We start from the raw sequence: 18,702 nt of genomic DNA on the forward strand, positions 1-18,702 counted from the left end.
ACACTTAGCCCCGCGACTCCCCCAGGGACGGGCCGAGGAATGGGGGCTAGCCTCTGCCCGGTCCGGTCCCTGCAGGCGGGAGCAGACCTACTTGTCCCGAGAGTCGCTTAGAACTAGCGCTGCCCGCACCCGAAGGGCCACTTCCCTCGCTGCGTGACCCCACATGTCATCCCCAGCCGCCCTGTGGACGAAATGAGTTTTTCCCAGAATAGACTCGTATAGGCATTTTCTTTCTTTCTCTCTTTCTTTTTCTTTCTTCCTCTTTCTTTCTTCCTTCCTTTCTTTTTTTCTTTCTCATTCTGAGAGTATAAAGCACCTACCGCTGCGAGGCGCTGTGCTTTGACAGTCTAAATTCCATGCATAGGCAAGGTCTTTGCCCAAAATGTTCAGAGCCAGTACAGCCTCCTCTGCCTCTTTTAAAGTGATCCTCTTCTTCCGAGTGTGGTGCTGTAATATTCATGTCAAGCATTTATTACTGAGGCCGTCTCTCCCTGGTGTACTTGATTTTAAAGAAAAATATAACTGCTAAGGTTAATTGAGCGTTTACCTTGTGCTGGTGCTAAGCATATAAAATGGATCGTCTTACCGATCCTGAGAACAACCTTTTGAGGTAAATAACATTATCATCCCCATTTTATAGATTCTGAGGAAGCTGACTTCATATAGTTAAGTAATTTGCCAAAAAGCATATGGTTATTAATGGGGGAGCTGGGATTTAAACGCAGCTGAATGAGGGGCGCCTGGGTGGCTCAGTCGGTTGAAACTTCGACTTCAGCTCAGGTCATGATCTCACTGCTCCTGAGCTCAAGCCTGGCGTGGGGCTCTGTGCGGACCGCTCAGATCCTGGAGCCTGCTTCAGATTCTGTGTGTGTCTCTCTGACCCTCCCCTGCTCACGGTCTTTCTCCCTCTCAAAAATAAATAAACATTTTAAAAAAATGTTTAAGAAAATCATATTTATATTTTTTAGTAAACAGATGCAAAAGAATATACAAAATACACTAACTTTTGTGTAAGAAAGGAAAAATGAAACTCTACATAGATGTATACCACACACACACACATTTTTTTCTTGTTTTTTAAGAGATAAACTCAAAAACTAAATAAGAAAATTAGCTGAAAATGGTCACCTATATTGGGAACGTTATGCAAGGATTAGTGATGGCAGTTTGATTTCTCTGAATAACCTTTTGTTTTTTTAAATATAGTTTTGCCCTTTCAAAACATTAAGTCTAAAACAGTGGAAATAAAAGCAAGCCCTAAAACTTAATACAAAAAAGACCTGAACATACCTGTGTATCAAAATGCCAGCACAACCATACAGAGTTCATTCAATTACTTGAGTACAGTACTCCATGAACTGGGGTTAGGAGTTCTGGAATACAGCATAAGAGCAAAAAGTACAAAGAAATCAATAACTTCACTTAGTAAGTTTGATGTTGAAAAGGGTATTGGTAGAGTAGTTTTGAAACTACTATGCATGCATTATTGGAAAAAGCAAACGAGTGAATATACTCATGTTGTTTGGAACCAAGTTTCTCACTGTGGGAGAAGGGAGATAACAAATATGGAATGATAGAAGCTAAGGAAGAATCCCAGAGTATTGGATTTGAATCGGCATTAGTAGAATAAAGTTGTGATTTCTTTTTTTTTTTTTTTTTTAATCTCAGTTGGTCCATTGACAGGGCTTAGAGGCATAGAAACTCTGACACCCCAGTAACAATGAGCACACTAGCACCAAGCCGCCCAAGTGGTTTCTAAATACCATTCTCATCCCTAAAATGAATCAGTGCTCCTTGGAGAGAAGGCTGCTTCTCATCCGGAGCAAGGAATTACAAAGCAAACCTGGAACACTCTTGTCAGAAAGCAAAGAAGTCCTTAGAGATTCACAGAGTCATTTCAAAGGATACTGGACCTAGCTTAAAGGAGCCTCTGTTGACCATACTTGGAACAATTTGAGCATCAAAAAGAATAATGATGGTGAGAGATTGAAACAGATTTCATTTTTTTAACATTCTTTCCATGAGAGACAGAAGGAGAGATGGAATAAAAATGAAAAGTTCTTTACACAAGAATGTCAATTAATGAATACAAATGAAGCAGTAAATGGGAAATCTCCATTTTGCAACTCCCAATGTAAAAATTGATAGGAGTAAGCCTTATGAATACATGCTAAAACAATGGATAAAAGATGCTAAAATCATTGGCTGGAAGGTTGTTGGGGAACAGGACATTAACACTATCTCAAAGAATGTCCTAGAGAGTAATTCATAATTAGAAGGGAAAGGGGAATTTTACAATGTAGAGGTTTATTTATTGGACATACCTTAACCAAATGAGGAAACTTTAGCATCACCAATGATAGAGTGATCTATCACCTAATGATACCTGTACCAGAAATGTTTAAGTCTAATTATGAGGAAACAAAACAAAATGAAAAGAATATAGAACACTTTACAAGACAGCAGGCCTAGGTTCTTCAAAAAGCGTCAGGGAAAAAATGTCAGTGTCAGGGAAAAAGAAAAAAACAAGGTAAAAGAGTGCTTTAGTCAGGAGACAAAACTTACAAATGAAATTCATAAATCTTGATTGGTTCACAGATTTTTTTGTTATCTTTATTTAATTTATTTTTTTTAATTTACATCCAAGTTAGTTAGCATATAGTACGACAATGATTTCAGGAGTAGATTCCTTAATGCCCCTTACCCATTTAGCCCGTCCCCCCCCCCACAACCCCTCCAGTAACCCTCTGTTTGTTTTCCATATTTAAGAGTCTCTTATGTTTTGTCCCCCTCCCTGTTTTTATATGATTTTTGCTTCCCTTCCCTTATGTTCATCTGTTCTGTCTCTTAAAGTCCTCGTATGAGTGAAGTCATGATTTTTGTCTTTCTCTGGCCAGTTTCGCTTAACATAATACCCTCCAGTTCCATCCACATAGCTGCAAATGGCAAGATTTCATTCTTTTTGATTGCCGAGTAATACTCCATTGTGTGTGTGTGTGTGTGTGTGTGTGTGTGTGTGTGTGTGTGTATATACCACATCTTCTTTATCCATTCATCCATTGATAGACGTTTGGGCTCTTTCCATACTTTAGCTATTGTTGATAGCACTGATACAAACATGGGGGTGCATGTGTCCCTTCGAAACAGCACACCTGTATCCCTTGGATAAATGCCGAGCAGTGCAATTGCTGGGTCATAAGGTAGTTCTATTTTTATTTTTTGTGGAACCTCCATACTGTTTTCCAGAGTGGCTGCACCAGTTTGCATTCCCACCAGCAGTGCAAAAGAGATCCTCTTTCTCTGAATCTTCGCCAACATCTGTTGTTGCCTGAGTTGTTAATGTTAGCCCTTCTGACAGGCCACAGATTTTTTTTTTAAAGAAGTAACTACATAGGAATGCAAGCTGGTGCAGCCACTCTGGAAAACAGTATGGAGGTTCCTCAAAAAACTAAAAATAGAACTACCCTACGACCCAGCAATTACACTACTAGGCATTTATTCAAGGGATATAGGTGTGCTGTTTCGAAGGGACACGTGCACCCCCATGTTTATAGCAGCACTATCGACAATAGCCAAAGTATGGAAAGAGCCCAAATGTCCACCGATGGATGAATGGATAAAGAAGATGTGGTATATACATACAATGGAGTATTACTCGGCAATCAAAAAGAATGAAATCTTGCCATTTGCAGCTATGTGGATGGAACTGGAGGGTATTATGCTAGGTGAAATTAGAGAAAGACAAAAATCATATGACTTCACTCATATGAGGACCTTAAGAGACAAAACAGATGAACATAAGGGAAGGGAAACAAAAATAATACGAAAATAGGGAGGGGGACAAAACAGAAGAGATTCATAAATATGGAGAACAAACTGAGGGTTACTGGAGGGGTTGTGGGAGCAGGGATGGGCTAAGTGGGTAAGGGGCATTAAGGAATCTACTCCTGAAATCATTTTTTCACTATATGCTAACTAATTTGGATGTAAATTTAAATAAAATTTAAAAAAAAGAGAGGAAGAAGTAACTACAAAGAAACGTTTTGTGGATAATGGAGAAATTTAAATATGGACTATATATTAGATGATACTGAATCAGTATGAGATTTTTTTGCATGTGATAATGCATGACTTTGTAGAAGACTGAAGAAGATACTTGCTTTGGTATTCAGCAACTTACCTTCAAAAGATTTGGCAAAAAATGAAACAAAACCAAAATAGAACGTGAGAGGGAATGAAAGAATAGAGAGAATGGGGAAAATAGGACAAAAAAAAGCAAATGTGGTAAAAAGTTAGTAATTGGTGGATCGAGGTGAAAGGTATCATCATGTACGTTGTGCCATGATTTCTATTTTTAAAAATAACTCTGAGATTTTCTAAAAGAAAAAGGAAAAAAATTCTAATTCTTTACCAGGCCTTGCAAGTATCACCGTCCAGCCAACCTCACTCTCTTCTTCTCTTTGTGCAGTAAGGGAATCTGCTCTGGGCACCTTAAACACACGAGGTTCTCTCTAGTATATATGAACCTTTGCATAGCTTGATCCCTCTATTCTGATTTCTCTCCTCCTCATCATTGTGTGGCTCAGTGCTCTTCCTCTAGATTTCTCTGTAATGGTGTGTTCTTAGAGAAGACTTCCTGTCCACCTTATCTCAGTGGGCCCTCTTTTTTATTTGCATATTTGTCTGGGTTTTGTTGTTCCCCCGCTTCCTCAAATATAAACTCTATGAGTACAAAGAACTGTTTCTACTGGTCTCAGATATATCCTCAATGACAATGTAAATCCATGGTGATCAAATAAATATTTGTTGAACAGTGAATGAAGGCTGATGTGGCTGAGTTGAAGACCCTGGGGAGGGATAGCCAGAAGCAAGTTTGGTGGGAACGGGCCAAGGCTGGATCCTACAAGACACAGTCAACAAAGTACTGATTTGGGTCCTTATTCTAAAAGCAATGAGAAGCAAGTAGACCGTTCTTGGCATGAGCACAATCCAATCTGATTTGCCTCTGTGTTTTGAAAAGGTTAATCTCCTGGAGCGGCAAATAGAGACAGCTAAAGAAGAGTCACTGAACCAGTTAGGAGACTATTGCAGTCATCCCAGCAAGAGATGATAACGTGGACTTGGGACGTGGCAGAGCTGATACAGAAAACTGGAAGATTTCAGAGGTATTTTTTCCTGTATTTGCCATTTCGGCACCAGCCACTGCGTTTTCCCGTAAAAACAGAGCCAACTTAACTGGGAAATGCTTCAGATTTAGTCCCACGTCCAAATAATTCCATCTGTCCCCTTGAAGTGATCATTAGCATAAGAGGGAATTGTTAAGTTACATCAAGCTGATTTCCTTCCCTGCTGGTAAGAGCTACCAATCATAGCTAACTTTCCATGTGCCAGATAGTATTCTGAGCACTTTTATACTCAATCTTAACAATAACTGGGTGAGGTATTTTGTTGTTGTTACTATCCCCATTTAACAGGAGAGAAAACTGGGGCATGGGGCTATTAAAGAATAGTAAAGTTATCGTAGAAGTTAACTTAAAGGTGTTAAGTTTAATTCAGGTAATATTTGTAAAGTACTTATAAAAGCACCTGGTGTGTGTGAAATAGTCACTTTTTAAATATACATAAACAGTAAACAGTGGGGTTGGAATTGGAATCTGGGTAGTCTGGCAGTTAACCACTGTATTCTACTGCCTCTCAAAGCTTAGATCAACACCCCTGTAATTCTATTAAAAGAAGACCGAGTGCCTAGCTTCTATGCAAAGCCACCTCCAAAAATAGGACTAACATAGTTTTTCAATCCAGAAACTGAGTATGTATAGATTACAGAGGGTTTTTTTTGTTTTTTTTTTTTTTTTAATTTTTTTTTTTCAACGTTTATTTATTTTTGGGACAGAGAGAGACAGAGCATGAACGGGGGAGGGACAGAGAGAGAGGGAGACACAGAATCGGAAACAGGCTCCAGGCTCTGAGCCATCAGCCCAGAGCCTGACGCGGGGCTCGAACTCACGGACCTCGAGATCGTGACCTGGCTGAAGTCGGACGCTTAACCGACTGCGCCACCCAGGCGCCCCAATGATTACAGAGGTTTGAATGACAGGTTTAACCACAATTTGTCAAGCACATGCTATGCAGCAAATGTTGCTACCCTCAAGGAGCCTTCAGTCTAAAGCAAGGCCTTATCAGTCTGAGATTTCAAGAAAGATTTAATCTTTAATTTCTTAAAGACACCCAATGTGTGAATGCATTAATTTCTCTCCTGTGCATCTAGTGTGGTACTACTTTTGTACCATCTGATAAAATAGTCACACAAATAACTTTTTATGCCCTGTGGTTTATGTGGGGAACCTCGTGCACAATTTCAAAACAATATGACAAACGATATGATAGAAGTGTACAAAAAGTAGTAAGAGCAGAGCGAATACAGCTTTGGAGTAACAGCTCTGAAGTCAGACAGATTTGAGTTTCAATAGAAGCTCTGTTATTTACAGGAAGTGACCTCAGGAAGACTATTTCACTTCTTCAAGTCTCAAAGTTGTGAGGATTAAAATAGTGTCTGTGAGTTATTTAGTAAAATAGGTCTCATAATGGTAGTTATTTTTATTAAGCCTGCTTCTTCTTAAGTCACTAGAATATGAGCTCATGGGTATATGTCTTGGTCCACTATAGCCCTGACATCTATGACCGTGCCTTGCATGAAACAGCCACTCAAATATTTTTTGATTTAGTAAATGTCATCTACCAGGGAAGATTTCTTTTTTTTTTTAACAGATTTTTTTTTTTTTAAGTTTATTTAGTTCAGACAGAGACAGTGCATACAAGCAGGGGAGGAGGAGAGAGAGGATTCCAAGCAGACTCAGTGCTATCAGCACAGAGCACAGCACGGGGCTTGAACCCATGAAATCGTGAGATCATGACCTGAGCCAAAATCAAGGGTAGGATGCTTAACCAACTGAACCACCCAGATGCCCCAACAGGGGAAGATTTCTTCAAGTGCCATGTAGGCTAAAATGAATGAATGGGATTTGCAGTGAACCGCAGAGGGAAGCCATTTTAGGCAATGAAAACATGAGGCAACGAAAACAAAGACACGAGCACACAAAAGTTTCCAAAAACTGTGAACACGTAGTTCAGTAGGACTGTGAGCGTCACTAACATGAATAACGATAGGTGAAAAAACTCGTCTGGGCCTCGATCCAAAAGGGCCCTGTGTGATATGTTAAAGAGACGCAGAATTATATTCTGTGAGCCATAGGAGGTTGTAGAGACATGGACGGAAAAGTGGAGGAAGAGAAGCAACAGGAAGGGCCAGGTCTATAACGTCTCAGTCTTTCTTACAGTGTGGGAGTCCAGAGGTGAAGGATCGGGACATAGAAGTTTACTATGTACAGGTGCAGAGGTAACCAGTAGAGAAAGAAAGAATAACCATAAGACTCTTGAGCCAAATGTTTGTCATTGTAGGAAGTGAAAAGTTAATATCTATAATTATTACAAGAAGAAATAACATTGGGAGCATACATATCTTTGATATACATGAAAGATATGTATGGTAATTACCAAAAGAAGTAAAAACAAATTGTAAGAGTGGCTGCCTCTGGGAAGCAGGACTGGAGTCGTGGAGCGAGGGAGGGCATTATAAATTCTTTAAATTTATAATAAACATTTTTTAAGGTCATATGTCAGAGGAAAGATGCATTCCTTTCTTAAGCACTTATTGTGTGTCAAGCTATATGGCCCCATCACCTCCTTAGTGAATGAGGCTCCCCACTTCTGAGCCTGCAGAGATTGTGCAGTTGACCATCTTTCCAGAACACACTAGACTAGTACTTGTCTGAGAGCTTCTGCACTTTCTGTTCCCTCTATCTGTTCTTTCCAAAGGTCTTGGTATGACTAACTCCTTCTCATTATTCAGCGCTCATCTCAAACATACCTTCCCCAATGAGGCTATCTTGCCCACCCTACCTGAAGCTGCTCCCTTCACCCCACCCCCAACCAGTTACTTTCTACCACAGTGGCCTATTTTACTTTCTTTGTAGCACTTACAATAACTGAAATTACCTTATCTGTTGATGCTATGTCTTCCCCACCACAGTGTAAGCTTACGAGACAGGGATCTCATCCATCTTATTCACCACTATATCCCTAGTACCTCCAACAGTGCCTGGTAAATAGTAGCTGCTCAATAAATACTTGTTCAGTGAATGAATTCTCGCAGGTGTTCTATGCACCTCTAATGTCCTATAATGTCCCTGAAGACAATGATGGTGTAGCTTTTACTTTTTCTTTTTCTTTTTTCAGTATCCCTAGTACTCAGGCACAGGGCCTGGTTCAAAATATGAGCTATTATAAGTTTTCATTAGGTATTCAATAAAAGTTTATTATTTGAATGTATACATGAATTAATGCTGTGTACATTCTTATATGCCATCTCATTAGTCTTAAGACCCTACTATTTGCTAATAAAAATATATACACATTTAACCAGGAATGGGTTTCCCACTGTCTAGACCCTTCCAAGTGCCAAAGCTGGGGCTTCTGCTTCTATTTCATCTTCAGTATCCTCTGGTGGTAAAGCAACTCACAGTGTTTTGAAAAGTGTGTCCTATTGGCAAGGGTGAAATCCACAGAGAGCAGCAGTTCAAGTGGGAGCCTAGCAAAATCTTAGGGCACAGGTGGGCATCCTTCACTTGGGTGATCCAAGAAGCCAAGTGCAAAGGCCTGCTGGTGATCACAACAGGACTTAAGGCTCCTCTACACAGAGTGGCATACTCACTCAAATGTTGGGGGTGGTCTGCAGTCACCAGCCAGCAACCATCTCTTCACATGAGCTCTCTCTTTTTAACTCTGTCCTTTTTTGGAAGTCAGTCAATTGGATATTAACTGTTTCCTTCTCTTTGTATCCCTAATCTAACAATCTCAGTTGTCTACGAGTCGATGCAGATAGATCTAACTACATGGAAGTGTGTGGCAAGAAAGAAAAGCTCAGCACTAACATTTCAAGACCTTTTCTTTCTGCTTATAACATAGCAAATAAGAAAAACCACAGCATTCCATTGCCAAAATGGAATTACTTAAAACCAAAATGGCACTATTTATAGATCATATCTTGCATTGTTTTGAAAATAGCACAGGGCAGTGCTAGTGGACCTCACATACATATTCAACAATAATTATAGGCTTTCTGGTGCATTTATCTATGCCAAAAAGTTTTATTTTGATGAGCTATTTCAAGATTCTAGTTTCCTCAGAAGGAGAAAGTAGGATCATGCCAATATGATCTTTTTATTATAGAAAATATTGTGCTTTTCAGATTTCAATTACTAGGGAAAATAATGATGGTATGAATAGTATGACTATTTTTGGTTAAGGGAAGCCATTACATTACCATAATTAATTGATAAATAATGAGACCAATTAAAATAAATTCCTTAAAAAATACAATCTTTGATATATATCAACAAGGCCTTAGTGATATTGGGAAGAAGGAGAGGGAGGGAAGAAGGAAAATGAGAAGGAAGAAGAAAAATGCATACTTACATAATTTTTGTTTTCAGTTATCTAAAGGAATATTTCTGAGCCTTTGGTCACAGAGGTATATAATATTAGGGACATAAGAGGCCCAATGATCTGGTTCAAATTTTTCATTTTATATGGGGGGAAGAAACAACGTTCTGAAAAATTAAGTGACACACCCAAGCATTCATCATTAGTAAATGGCAGAGCCAGAATATGAATACACAGCACAAATAGCCAATTTTTAAAAATAGATACGCAAGAAAAAATACCAAGTTATAAATAATTAGTATAGTATGATCTCATATTAGCAACTTCAAGACTAACACACATTTTTTTTAAGCACATGAATAAGCTCATCTTTCGCAATCAGAAAATTAGCATTGTTTCCTTTTTATTTCCAGAACTCCTGTTATTCCATTTCTCCCAGATTTTTACCCTAATATAAATTTACCCTAATGAAGGGTTTGTGTTCAAAAGGCTTTTATTAATACCTTATCGTGTCTCTCAAACAAAAATTCTTATACAGATTTTATTTTTTTTATTCCCTCTAAGTTAAAAACACACTTCTGTAGTTAACATGATTATCATCATCATCATCATCATCATTATTATTCAAGTAGTTAAAACAATATAAATACATTAAATATTTTTGGTAGTTACTAAACAACTAAGTAGAATTTTTCAGAAATATACCTCTTATAAGGATTAATGGGGATTTATTTTTCCATTAGTTCATGTGCTCATGGAAGAATATTATATCTAAAATGGAAAAGAGTACCACTTCTATTGCTGTTTTTCATTTTTATATATGTAAGCATATAATTGCCTTGTACACAAAAATAATGTAGGAGTAGAAAGACTTTATGACAACATCACCAAATTGTTTAAACTTCTTTCAAATTACATGCCAAATACAAGAGTGACTCATTATCTGAGATTATTTTTAAAGACTTATCACCTAACAGTTCAATTAGGTCCTATTTTAATTTTGTTGAAAGCTGTAAATTAGCTCTCTCTCTCTTTCTCAAAACTAAATAAACATCAAACATTTTTTAATTATGTAAACCTTAAAAAAAAGAGTTTTATTATACAGACATTAGAGTCTCAAACTTTTTTTTTTTTTAATGTTTATTTTTTAGAGAGACAGAGCGTGAGTGGGGAAGGGGCAGACAGAGAGGGAGACACAGAATCCAAAGCAGGCTCCAGGCTCTGAGCTGTCAGTACAGAGCCTGATGCGGAGCTCAAACTCACAAACCGGGAGATCATGACCTGAGTTGAAGTCAGACGCTTAACCGAGTGAGCCCCTAGAATCTCAAACTCTTAAACTACACCAAAAAGGCTTTATCAAAAATTAACAAGTGACTATTAATTGCATCTTTTACTCTTTTACTCGGCACCACTCATTTAAACCAATATACTCAGTAAAAATGGAAATATTTCAATGTCTGTGCAAATGCAAAATTTTTTATAAAATTTCTTTCATCATATGTTTGAAATATATTTATGTCAAAATCTTTAAGGTTTCATTTACTGAGTGTATGGAAAAATGTCATATAACATAATTGACAAAGCCAGTCCTCACTGTCAGACTTATCAGTTTGTACGAACATTGTAAGATTTATTTTGTCAGAAAAAGTCTGATTTTATTTTTCAATTTAAATAACTGTCTTAACGTCTGTTTTAAGGAATAGTATCAAAAACACTGAGAAGTAAGTTATAGAATCTGTGTTGTATATTTCCAAAAGCAATCAGTATTAAAATGATACAGGTCTAATATAATTAATTTTACATTAGTTAATTGAAACAAAGTAGTACATTTTTTATTCATCTGCAGTTTTGGCAATGTAGTATCCGGCTAAAACTAGAAGTTACTGATGAAGCAAGAGTAGGGGAATAGGTGTGATATTCTTTAGGAAACGTACAGATGTATAATTTGAACTCTGATATTAAATTTTTTAATATAATACAAAGCATGCTTAAAACTCAGAGATAGTCATTAATTGCATTAGAGATCACAACCAAACTTTTTTGTGTTTAATAGAAGATAAAGGTATATGCTAATTAGGGTAATTAAAGCTAGCTGCTGTAAAACAACAGCTCCAACTGGTTTATTCCTCATTCGTTTCATACATAGCCCCGTTGTGAGTAGGGTGACTGTGCTGGGCAACTGCCTTGAAAATACTGGCTTGGTTCCTCTCAGTTGGTAATCTGCAGTATTGACCTCTGTGGACCTATCTGAAGGCAAAGAGACCGCTTGAATAAGGGTGCCAGAAGGATTTATAACTAGGCCTGCAAGTCGTGTACATTCCTGCTGCTCATATTCCTTTGGAAGGAACCCAGTCTAACTGCAGGGGAGAATGAGAAATGCGGTTTTCCTACACACTGAGATTCCTACACACTCAGGAAGAGGAAACCCAGTTGATGAGCAGATAGCCAATGTCTGTCACATAGCTAATAACTAATTGGTTCAGCAGCTGGCAAATTCAGGTGTTGTTATGGGGAGATGGTAAAAAATAATTCAGAGGATGAAATAAAATAGGAATTGAGTATAATCAGAATAAATATCTCGTGATCCGGTTTGATAAAATAGGTTTCACTACTTTATTGGCTGATATATAACTAATCTGAGAGAAACCTTGTAAAAATTTTATCTGTGAGTGCTACCCAATGTCTCTTTTAAAAATTGGTATTTCTAAAAAACATTTGTTACACTAAGAAATAATCAGCATTGCTACCACTACTGTTCAGGCTATTTGGTGATGCTTTTCTTTCCAGCTAATGACAAGTGCTAAGGTGGGCTTTTTTTTAAGCTCTTTGATTTGCTGTCATAGAACTCTCTCCCAAGAGCATTCTTTGATAGAGTCCAAAAAGAGCCAGAGGCACAGTCATTTCACTGTCCATTCTAATTTAATTCAGAATATCCCAACACTACTGGCCAAAATACTCTGGTTCCAAAGCAACGCTTAACTCTTAATAGAAATCCGTAGAAGAAAGACAAGCATCAGGTAGGTTTCTATGTGTTTTGATTAATTGTTCAAGGAGGCTTCCCCCAAACCAGTCATTTGAATTGTTCTTTTGTTGGGCAACCAGGAGATGTTTACTCCTTGGAACAATGCACCATAAAGTAGGAGATTAAACTACAGTGAAGGGAGAAGTGAGAATGCAGAATGTTTGGTCAAGAAAAAGGAAAGAGTATGTTGAAGTAAGAAATACAGGTAGGGCGTTATAGTCAAATAGATGGGTGGATTCCAAGCTCTGTCAGTTTGAAGTTTGTGACATTAGGCAAGGTCAACACACCTTTCTGAATCTGATGCTTCTTAAATGCCAGCTTCTCTCTGTGCCAGCCTGGCAGACAAAAACACCCATTAAATAGTAGTTATTATTACAATCTAACAGGAGAGACCAGTGTTGGAAAATAATAGGAGAGTGACGTAACCCCACCTAACGAATATGATCTCTTCCACTCCTAAGGGAGAGAATCCTCATTGGATTTTATACACTCTCGTATTTATCTAGTAGGTTGTGTAAACTCTTCTGGGATGACAGGACCTGTGCTTTAACTCATTCCATAAACCCCTCCGCCCTAAGAACCATGCTTGTACCTAACGGGAAAAGAGAGAAGGACTTGGGGCCAAATCAAAAGTCTTCAGCCTTCTATAATACAGGCACCCCCCCCCCCTTTTTCAAAAGTTCATGTTTTGCACTTCACTTTTACAAAAGATCTATATTAGCACTGTTTTCACTAACCAAAAGAAATCCAGAAGTGGCTGAGTGGCTCAGTCAGATAAGTGACCAACCCTTGATTTCTGCTCAGGTCATGATCTTGGGGTTCAGGAGTTCGAGCCCTCAGTCTGACTCTGTGCCCCTTCCCTCTCCCCCACGTCCTCGTGCTCTCTCTCACTCTCTCTCTAAATAAATAAATAAACTTAAAAAGAAAATAAAAGAAATCCAAAGAGGATTTTTGCTGTCATGAGAAAAAGCGAAAATAGTGTTCAGCTGTTTGGCAGTTAAGCCCTTACAGAAGCAGCACGAGCCCCGGCAACTAGAGTGGCGCCACCAAGCGCCTTCTTCAGGAACTACACTCAGCATTTCATCGGCCGTAGCTTTGAACTGTTTGGGAGCATCTGTGCTTCATCTAGATTTATTCTGTACGTTTGACAGCTATATCCTAAGGTATCAGAAAAGCCTAAGAGAGGTTATTTCTGGGGTCTGGGAACACTCAAAAATTTTTCCGTATAAATTAATGGTAATTGTTTCTATGCTTTATGCCATTTGGCTTTCAAAAGATTTCATAGGAACGCTACTTTCAGATAGCAGGGGAAACCTGTATGTAGTTCGTATTAAATGTTTGATGAGGATATAAACAAATATGGGAATGATGGGAATGAGTAAGAAAAGCTAGCTATCCAAAAAGAACTTATAAAATAACACGTGACATAGGGCCCAACCCACAGAAGTCCTTCAAAATTCTCATGAATTCTGAGTTGAAAGAAATATATTAGTAGAGTGCCTAAAATATGTTTTAATTCTGAACTTGATTAACAATAATTCTGAGCCACAGTTGGGATATATAATTTGTAGAACCGTTAAAAAACAAACCAAAAACCTTTCAAATGAGTGGATATTTAAGGGAAATTTGTGGGAGTGTTTGGGATGTAATCGGAAATGAGTGGTTTTCTTTCATCTTTCCTGATTGCTCATTGTGGGGCAATAAGTAACTAGGCACATAAGTACCAAACAGATAATTTGGTACAAAAAGAAACATCTATATTCAATGACTATAAATTTAGCATTTGTAACCATTTCTTGCCAAGACATCCTCACATTATTCAGCATGGGGCTCAGTTATTGACTGTGCCAGTCAAACAGCCAAGAGTATCAAGTTCCTTTGCTAAAAATATTTCAACCCAAATCATCCTGGCAGACAATAATACCAGAACAAAAGTCCTTTGTCCAACAAAGTGACCAGATTTTAGAAAACTGAATAGAGGCAGAAAAGACAAAGCGTGGTTGCATTGCCTTGGACAAGTTACTAATTGAGCCTCAGTCTTTTCATCATTAAAACGATATTTTTAGTACAAGTTCATAATCTGCACTCTGCAATTCCTAAGTAGGGTTAAAAAAAAAAAAAAGGCAAAAACTCTCTGGAACCCGCAAGTATTTTTGTCAGCTTGGCACCGGGACTGTTTGGCAGCAGAGGTGGCCATGGACAGACTTGAAGCCTCAGTTATGTCTCAGCACTCATATTTATCACACACACCCTCTGCTGTTTGCTGACACTCTGTGACTTAGGGATTCATTTTACTGTGAACGTTCCCCAAAGCATTAAAGATACGGGTTAACAGTGAGAAGAAGAAAAGGAAGCCATCAGGCTTTATCAGTAGCTCAGAAAATGGAAGATCGATGATGGTGTGTCTGTGAGACATGTTACTGAAGACTGTGCTGCGGAAACCACCACCTCTGACTTAAAGAAACAGAAAGGCGAGTTGTTGAAATTGTGTGATGACAGTCAACACCAGGAACTAGTGAAAAATAGAAACACACGGCCCAGGGCCAAAAATGAAGATCTTGCGTGTGTGTTGATTGAATGCATCCAACAACAAAGAAGTAAAGCCACGCCACTGGCTGGCTTGTTGGTTGTGAAACAAGCTAGAATGTGCCATGGAGAACTAAACCTTGAAAGTGAAATATTCAGAAGGCTGGCTGCAGAAATTTAAAAAGTGTCGCGGTATCAAGCATCCTAAAATATGTGAAAAAGCTCCTACTGATTATGAAACCCTTGAAAATCGCATTGGTGGGTTCGCTAAGGTGACATCTGATGAAAACCTTAGCCCTGAACAAATGCACAATGCTGATGAAACAGCTCTGTACTGGCACTATGTTTCTAGAAAAACCTGAACAATGGCTCACAAAAGGGCACCAGCAGATTTCAAAGATGCCAAGCAAAAGTTGACTGTTGGGTGTGCTAATGCTGCAGGCACACACGAGACAAAATTGGCAGGGACTGGAAAAAGCCTGTATCCAAAATGTTTACAGGCTGTGTGCAGTCTACCTGTGCATTATTATGCAAACAGGAAAGCATGGGTAACAAGAGAAATCTTTTCTGATTGGTTCAGTAAGTACAAGCTCCCAGCAAGCAAGCTGGACTGCAAGACAATTGCAAAATTTTATTGTTCTTAGACAACCATTCTGCACTTCCCCTTCCTGAAATTCTTGTGAAAAGTAATGTTTTTGGCATTTACTATCCTCCCCCCACTCTAACATGACATCCAAAATACAGCCTTGTGACCAAGGAACCCTATGCCCTAGGAAGAGCTATCACTTTTTTTCACCAGCACATTTGCTTCAGTTAACAAATGCCCGAAAATTCAATACTTTAAAAAAAAAATTTAGTATTAAAGATGCCATCGACGCGTTGCTAATGCTTGGAATGATGTTGATAAGTCAACATTAACTAATGCTTGGCACAGGCTTTGGGCTCCAATGGTGTTTGAAAATGACCTGGCCAGTGAAGATTTTCAAGGATTCAGAGATTATGATGAGAAGATGTTATCAAAACTCATTACTTATGCCAAAAGTTTATCAGCCAGAAGTGTAAATAAGTTGGAAGAAGCCGACATGGAAGAAATGCTATACATTGAAAATGATGTATCTGTTATGTGATGATGATGACGTGAGTGTAGGCGAAAAAAGTCTGAAAATGTGTGATCGATTAATTGCTAGCCTTGAACAATGTGCATGTATCAGTGAGCAAGAGATCATGGCCGTTTATTCAATTAAAGAGAAACTGCTTAGACGGAATCCTATGTTAAGGAGACCAGTGAGAGTGGGGAAAGTCTTTAGAAAGGCCCTATGTGGTTAATGCCTCTTCATCACTTGAGAATCCCATTCCTGGGTCCTTATCAGACGTCCAGCTCCAACCTGGTTTCATAGGTAAGGATACCACCAGTGTAACCTCTTCTCCAAGATTCTCAAACAACTAGAAGTGATAAATATTTATTGTATGTGTTATCGGTTAGTTTTCATAAATATAAATTTAAAATATTATTTAAAAATATTTTTAAAATTTTTTAGTGTTTATTTATTTTTGAGAGAGAGAGAGCGAGAGAGAGAGAGAGAGAATGAGCAGGTGAGGGGCAGAGAGAGAGGAAGAAGCAGGCTCCAGGTTCTGAGCTGTCAGCACGGAGCCCGATGCAGGGCTCGAACCCACGAACCGTGAGATCATGACCTGAGCTGAAGTTGGATGCTTAACCAACTGAGCCACCCAGGCACCCCTAAAAAATATTTATCATAAGCAACAAAAGAAATAAGAAGCTTACCTACTTATGGCCTATATTTATCCCGCCATTCCATTTACCAATAAATTTATTTACCAACAAATTTTATTTGCCAATGGATTTATTTATGTAAATAAATTGTAACATTATTTATGGTCTTTATTCCATTTAGTGTGAATTTTCATACATCTCTCTGCAGAAATAATGAGTTTTGTAACCATTTGGAATGTTACAAAATTAATAGTGTATGTACCATATTCCCAATTTCTTTATAAGTTCCAAAAAGTTTCATTTCCAAAATACATCTGGTCCCCAGGGTTATGGATAAGAGATTGTGGACCTGTAATATTTACCTTCAAGTTTGTTGTGAAGACCCAATAAGATAATTAATGTAAAATGCCTGGCACAGAATAAATGCTCATTAAATATAATTGCTACCATTACTATTCCATTCCCCTACTCTTAAAAGGAAAATGTAGGACAAGGTCTTTTTGAAGTTAATAAATTGACCTTGCACAGTAATAATAAGCATTCTTCAGATTTTATCAGCTTAAGAGATCCTTTGGCAATATGCTGCTGATAGGTACTAGAGTATCTCTTAAATCTTCATCCAAAAGATTGAAGCATTCCCAAATTGGAGGATAGAAAATGTTATGCTACAACAAGTTACACTGGTTTCATAAAATACATACACCTCTAATTAGCCTTTACATTATTCGACAAAGAGACATAATTGGTTATCTGTCTGCTAACCATTTCTTCAGTTCCCTCTGCCATTAGCACCCCATAAACAATATTTTAATCTTCCTTGTGAGTAAGGATTTATTCCTAATCCTCTGTGTATATCCTCAGCTGCTATCATAAAACTTTGAAGATAGCTGAGTGAATAAAATTGGCATTTTGTTTTACAAATAAAACTATTATTAGCCTGATGAATGTCAGTTGACCCCCTATAGGTTGGTCTCCTTTTGTTTTGGTTTCTTTGTAGTGTCTATAAGATTTCTTGCTTTTCTTTCATTATAAAAGGCATATGACAACTATGCAGAATATATGGAAAATATTACTTATAAAGAAGAAAATAAACTCACCTTTATCTTACAACCTGTGATAATCACTCTTAACATTTGTTTACTCTCTGCTATCTATTGTCCTAAACTGTAAACCCTAGGAGGGTGGAAACCATGTGCATTCATTCCTGTTCTCTACTCTGCTCAGCATCCCACAATAGCAGGCATATAGCAGATACAAAGAAAATACTCACATACTCAAGGATCAAACTAAATTCACAGGGGACTTTTGACCGTGTTATTTCTAATTAACACTGTATTGGGAGCATTTTCCCATATCTGTCCTATTTGATCTAACCAAATCTGATTTCCTATACTGCACTCAGCTTATCCTCTTTATTTCTAGAACTTGCTACTTCCAGGCCCTGGGTAACATTATCCTGCAGCCTCTCTGCCACACCAGCCTTCCTTTCCCTGTTGTCTTCACTGCTTCCCCATCAGAACTGCCCCTCTTTTCCCATTGGCTCATGACCCAGCTCTCTACTGGCTGCTCTTATAAGGAATAGTTGATCCTCACCATCCTGTGAACCCATATATACCCTGACTGACCATTGGTTCCCATTCTCCACGGAGCGCTGCTTTGGGGTTGGGGTGAGCGAAATCGGGAAAGGCATGCAATGCAAGGGACAGAGAGTCTCAGTGGGGAGGCAAACAGTAGCAGCTCCGTCTTGTAGGGATGAGAACGGTGGGCTCTCTGTTGTCCGTATTATCCAGTCTCCTGTGATCAGTCCCTGAAACAGGTGTGAACTGAGAAATGCCTGGAGTCACTGTTCTGCGCTGGAAATCTCAGCCAGGCACATGATTAAAGGTCTGCCCCACTGATATATGTCATCAGAAGACACCTT

General features: G+C 38.4%; 1 long non-coding RNA gene across 1 annotated transcript in view; it reads left to right on the forward strand.

Annotated features, from left to right (window-relative positions):
- LOC115527100 overlaps positions 1-18,702 on the forward strand; it is a 30,444-nt gene that overhangs the window by 267 nt on the left and 11,475 nt on the right. Inside the window, exon 2 of the long non-coding RNA XR_003972840.2 lies at positions 5,021-5,165. This is a non-coding gene — a long non-coding RNA (uncharacterized LOC115527100). The remainder of the gene's footprint in view (positions 1-5,020; positions 5,166-18,702) is intronic.

Source organism: Lynx canadensis, chromosome D2 (genome assembly GCF_007474595.2).
Source record: "Lynx canadensis isolate LIC74 chromosome D2, mLynCan4.pri.v2, whole genome shotgun sequence".
NCBI lineage: Eukaryota > Metazoa > Chordata > Mammalia > Carnivora > Felidae > Lynx > Lynx canadensis.